The sequence below is a fragment of the Cryptomeria japonica genome, chromosome 4 (assembly GCF_030272615.1).
Source record: "Cryptomeria japonica chromosome 4, Sugi_1.0, whole genome shotgun sequence".
Taxonomy (NCBI): Eukaryota; Viridiplantae; Streptophyta; class Pinopsida; order Cupressales; family Cupressaceae; genus Cryptomeria; species Cryptomeria japonica.
In genome coordinates, this window is record NC_081408.1 from 657,696,038 (window position 1) to 657,702,483 (window position 6,446).

The 6,446-nt window shown below is 35.0% G+C and overlaps 1 long non-coding RNA gene across 1 annotated transcript; it reads left to right on the forward strand.

The window, feature by feature from the left end:
* Positions 1 to 261: 261 nt before the first annotated feature.
* LOC131061814 (uncharacterized) lies at positions 262 to 1,793 on the forward strand. Its single transcript, XR_009110593.2, has 2 exons — positions 262 to 423; positions 1,009 to 1,793. It is a non-coding gene; the product is annotated as an uncharacterized LOC131061814 (long non-coding RNA).
* Positions 1,794 to 6,446: the final 4,653 nt, after the last annotated feature.

A 6,446-nucleotide genomic window follows, 5' to 3' on the forward strand; every position in this document is an offset into this window, starting at 1 on the left:
TACCAAAATAATAGATAGATTGCAGGATACGACTCTTCTAGCATACTCACGACCCAATTCCCATAAATGGCTGTCATCTTCTGTCATCTTTTCATGATAGATAGTTTGAAATATGAAAACAAAGTCCTAACAAATGCATTAAACTTCTAGATTGGTCAATTGATACAGTTCATTAGGTCTTAGAAACCTAACCCATCACATCACACACACCCAAAAAATGTTAAACATAAATCCTTGCCCCCTATAAATAAGTAAACCAATCTGCAGTAGGTACTGATAGCTGAATTAAGAATGGAGGGGCATTCGGTAATTCTTAGTTTTTTTCTAAATCTGATTTATATTAATGTGATTTCAGATGAATAATTTAAGTAAATCAATCTCTAGTAGGTACTGATAGCTGAATTAAGAATGGAGGGGCATTCGGTTATTCTTAGTTTTTTTCTAAATCCGATTTATATTAATGTGATTTCATATGAATAATTTAAGTAAACCAATCTCTAGTAGGTACTGACAGCTGAATTAAGAATGGAGGGGCATTCCATAATTCTTAGTTTTTTTCTAAATTCGATTTATATTAATGTGATTTCAGATGAATAATTTAAGTAAACCAATCTCTAGTAGGTACTGATAGCTGAATTAAGAATGGAGGAGCATTCAGTTATTCTTAGTTTTCTACTGAATAATTTAAATTGGATCGTTGCTATAGAATAATATATACAAATATTACATCTAATTTAATCAAATTCCATCTAATTTCTTTTGTTCTTTATGGATCTTTTTTAGTCTATTGTAATTAAGTTAAAAGCCGATAATTTTTTTAACATGGGAAAGCTCTCCTAATATCTATTATATTATGTTAGTTTATTAGTTTTATTTGACTTATGATAATGATATACTACTGTTTAGCTTAAACAACATACTCTAAGTTTTGAAAGCTTTGATTTGTTTAGATGATTCATCTGAAATCACACTAACAACAAATCTTCTAAAATTTTTTTCCCGATGCAGTAGGGGCCCCTACTATCCAATAGCCTTAGCCCATGTTGCGCTGCTATCTCCTCTGCACCACTGCACCGGGAACCCTATGATGGGTGGGAGTCAAGTTCCGGCAATAGGATTATCGCCATCTCCAAAACGGCACAACTAGAATTCTGGGCCTTGCTGCAACTATCTCCTCCACCATAGAATAGTAGGGGCCTCATCTTGCCTAAAATAGTAGGGCATTCAGATGCGAGGAGGTAGAATTGAGCCCTACAATTCTATGGCGGGTTACTTTTCCAGTATCATTGGGGGTGCCGCCTTTTGGTTGCTTGCCTTCACAAATCACTTGGTGGAAAATAAGTTGCTAGGTCTTTCATTACAAAGATCATAGCCTTAGTAGTGAAGTCCAGGCTCAGTTTTCCCCATCTTTTAGTTGGTTATTTGAATGCATATGATAAGTAGTATGACATCATTAAATCTCCCTCTAAATATGGTAATATTTTAACTTCCCCTTCTACTCAACACAATGACCCGGTCTTTTCTTAAATGAAGATGTTTGAATCTTAGGAATGTTTTGTTGCAGGAAGAGTTATTGTGCAACCCAGATATCCCAACATGTGCAGACATTTCTAATTATGTCTTTTGGGATAGCTTCGACCCCACGACTGCAGTTTACAGAATCATGGGCAACGATTTATTCTAGCAGGCTCTGAGTCTAGTAGCATAAATGCTATTTGCATTGAAGAAAAAATCTCACTTGAAACTTATTTGTAATAAATGAGCACATGAATGCTTTCTATAAGCTTTTTACATTCTGGAAGTTTGCACGTGTTTGTAGTTTTCAAGTATAGATACTTAATTCTCTTTTGGGATTAGTTTTACATTCGGTGAATTCCTGATCTGTAATGGTGAAATTGCTACTTGTAGAGGAAATAAACCCATCTATAAAATAGTATTTATTTAAAGATGTAAACCACAATCTACAGTGTGGTTTAGTTGGATCTTAGATATAAATATAATGAGTTAAGTCTTCAACTTAAACAACAAATTCTAGGTTTTGATTTTGTTAGGTGGTTCTTTTTAAATTACACTAATAGGTAGGTTTTATTGGAGAAGAGAAAGTGATTTTAGATGAGGCACCTAAACAAGTCAAACCTTGAGAACATGAGTTGTTTAAGTACTGATGCTCTGCAAAAAGGATTAGAAAATCTGTTTGATGGCAACACACACAAGAGCACAAGAAACAAACATTAGTGTTAGCGACAAAAGATTATCCTAAACAGGCATATCAAGAGAGATATTAAGCATGAAATAGAAAGCATATAAACATAGAATAAAATAGCTAATCAAGATGCTCATAGTTGCTCCTCCCTTGTTCCTCTCCTCTCCAAGTCCCAAATGAGTGTAGCTCTCAGCTTTTAGCACTAGCCATGGATGCCATATGGAGATTCAAGATGGTTGAATATGATAAGCAAATGCTATGCAAGTGTAGATAGTGATGCTATGAGAAAGCTCTATGCTAATGCCAGTATAACAACAATACTCTAATGCTTCTCTTTTTTTGCTTGAGGAGAAGGGTTCTATTTATAGAAGAAATGGGGAAATGAAGGGTTAAGATTGAATGGTTTAATCAAGGGCCAAGTTTGAAAGTTGGGGATCCATGTGCACAATTGGCACCAATAAAATGGTGACAAGTGTCAACATAGGATTGGGTTGAGAGAAAAGGTTGGAGGCATTAAAGGCCTGAGAAGACCTCATGGTTATCTAGAGGCTAAGGGTCAAGTCCAAATTAAGATTACCCACTGGATTAAGAGTTAATCCAAGGATAAACCTTTGTGCAAATGTTTAAGAGATAATCATGGTCAAAGCATTAATGGCCTGATGAGACCTTTGGGTTGGGTAGAGGTTGAGTCAAAACAAATGTTTTAACCATGTGGGAGGGTTTGAGGTAACCTTTAATGGTTATTGGAGACTTTGGGGATTAAGTGGTTGAAGGTTGAAAGCCTTCAATGGTTATCAAAGACTTTGAGCCATTTAGTGGTTGAAGGTCAAAAGCCTTTAATGGTTATCAAAGACTTTGAGGGTTTGAGAAGTGACTTCCCTTTTGCTTAGGAATGTGACAAAGTTTAGAGAAGGGGTTAGGTTATTTAGAAGTGATTAGAAAATTCTAGAAGGGGTTTAGGCATGCAAGTGGATTTTGTAGGAAAATGCAAGTGGGAGAAATTTTGGTATTTTCAATTAAAATAAAATCATTTATTTCAATTAAATGGTGTCATTTGCATTTGGATGAATATTCAAATAAATATTAATTTATTTAAATGAGAAAAAGAAAGATAAAACATTAAAATGCTTGAAGACTTTGAGGGAAACCATTAAAGGCTTGAAGACTTTAAGGAAAACCATTAAAGTCTTAAGAAGACTATAGAAGGAAGCCATCAAGTTTGAAGACTTTAAAGCCATCAAGTTTGAATACTTTAAGGGAAACCATTAAAGGTTTCAAGTGGGTGAGGATAAATAGGATTTTAAATAAATAATTTATTTAAAATAGTTGTGCAACTTGCTTTTGTAGGAAAATACAAGTGGGTGGAGGATAAAGGTGATTTAAATAAATTATTTATTTAAAATAATTGTGCAACTTGCATTTGTAGAAAAATACAAGTGGGTGGAGGATAAAGGTGATTTAAATAAATTATTTATTTAAATGTGAGAGGTGAGATTTAAATAAATATTTATTTATTTAAATGTGAGAGAATATTTAATTAAATAAATATGATTTATTTATTTAATTAATGGTCTGAATTTGGTTAAGTGAATTAAATCAAATAAATTGAATAATTTATTTAATTAATAGGAGAAGAGGGTTAAGATGAATTAATTAAATATTAATTTAATTAATTCATTAATTGATGGTTAAATAATCAAATAAATACTAAGTATTCATTTAATTAAGTGGATAGATTTATGTGACTACATTTGCCCCTCTTTGAGACGGTGCCGTTTATCGCGTCGTTTCAAAGAAAGAAAAATAGGTGTGAAGAAATGCCCCATAAAATGTAAATTTAATGGGTGGTATGCCCCCTCGAGAGATGGGCCGAATTTTATTATTATTATTATTATTTTTTTTTGAAAAATCGGGTGGTCTCTCGAAAAAGAATGAAAAGTGGAGGGGATGTAGAATAGAAGAAATTAGAACTAATGATGAAAGAATGGGAGAAAATGGAGTGAATATGAAGAAACAACAAGCCAGCGAGTACCCTGAGGTCATGCAAGAGATACATAGCAGATGTAGTGTGGGGTTTGGATTGATGCTATACAATTGATCAAAATTGGTTGGACAATCTGGTGCAATCAGTTTAATTGCCCCAGTCAAGTCAAAGCGTGACAGTTGATGTCAGTTGGTCACTTGGACATGATAAAGTTTGAGTAAGTGAATCAAAGTGACCTGATGTGACTTAGACAATTGATGTAATTGCCCGATGAAGTCAAGGTATATGAAGCAAAATACTCGTTGAGACTTAGACAATTGATGTAATTGTCTATTGGATTGTGTTTGATTGGTTGATCAATTGATAGTGTGTGCGTGTGATGGATGGTTGTGGTGAATCATAGCAGCCCCGTTGAGACTAGGTCATTATGATAAATGCCTGATGTAGTCTAGGATTACCATGATCGATTACCTGTTGAGACCCGAAGATACTTGATCAGAGTATCTGTTGATAGTCTAGGTGTGTGGGAGTCGATGTATCTGTGCAGATAGAGTAACTTTCTTGACTTATTGGATGACTTAGGATAGGAAACACAATCCCTCCTATTTAGAGATGGATGGTGATGAACATGGCTTGATTAGGTTGATTGGGACATGATGTAGGGTATGTGATGCTGATTATCGAGATGGGGAGGGTGGGGGGGGGGTTCAATGTTAGATAGAAGAAATGGAGGACCTATTACATTCCTATGGAAGAAGAGAAAAATAGAGTATCCATTGTCATTACTATGTATGAATGATATGCAGCTATTTATGAATGTATGGATGGATGGAATGCAATATATACAAATGAGATGGAATGATGATCCATGGTGCTTTATTTTTCATCATTGAGCTTTAAAATGTTGTAAGAAAATACAAGCAACTTGATATAAAGATTCAAGATGACCAGAGTATTTCTTACATGGATTTTGATATAGCAAGTTAATACAAGCAACTTGATATAATGGATCAAGTTGACCTGAGTATTGCTTGCAGAACAGACAAGGATTATCTCCTTTCATGCATGACTTGGATCGTCCTCCTTGATCTTAGGCTGATCATATCCTGAGACAAGTGCATACCGTAATAAGAGATAAAACCTTTATCTGGTTTGGATGAGGTAGGTGGAACCCAAGGAAGAGCATTGTACCTGCAAACAAACAGTATATACATAAAGAATAAAGAATAAGGATCCTTGGTAATGGTTCATGCCCATATGGTCAAGGTATATGTTGTAGTCAGCAAGCCGTAGTGATCTATGACTGTATTTTGCATAAGATCACGTAGCTTGGTGAACTTCCCACGTAGACACCATTAGTACATGCCCCAGAACTTCATCAGAATAATGTGTCGAAGATACACAAACAATGCCGTAGGAACCTGATATAAATTACTAGACCATAAATCAACCAAATATTTGATAGCATAAACAGAATTTTCTTGTCAAAGAAAATGTCATCTTGTCTTTGTTTTGGTAAGGAAGGATGCATCCTTGTTGAAGACAGTTTTGAGTGTTGATGTTGATTGTGTGGTCGATTGATAAGTGGTCATTTTGTGGAGTATATCACAATGTTTGTTTGGTATCTGTGCAGATGAGTATGTACAATGTGTTGCCATGTTTTTGTTTTATTTTTGATGTTTTTTGTTTTTGAGAGACGTTTTTTGAATATTTTTGGATTTTGTGAGACCTTTTTGAATGTTTTTGTCAATGAATCACCAGTAATGTAGAATCCACTTCCATCATCTAGATTTTTTAAGGGTATTGCCCCCAAGTGTAGACATGATTTATGAAAAAGCGAGATGCCAGACGCATGAAGTACTATCTTTGATTACAGATCAAATAACAAGCCATGGTTTGGATGGATGGATGTATGTATGAAGTAGATGTGATCGCAACAAGTCTGAAAGACAATGGAGCCATAGCCTTTACGAGTGGCGCCTGTTTGCCAGGTTTTCACCACCGTACTTACCCAAGGTGCCACCGGAGTGGTTGTTCACCGTTTGGATGCATGATTTTTCTTTACTTTTTTTGAATGTTTTTGTATTTTCTTCAGGACATTTTTCTGAATGTTTTTGGTATTTTCTGGTATGTAGGGGAGCCTGATGCTCTGTACAGCTTAGGTATAAAACCGTTTGAGGTGCATGCTGTTGATTGGATTTGCAAGCAGTTCTCCTTCTAATGTAGCCAACTGATATGCCCCGGACCCGAACACAGCAG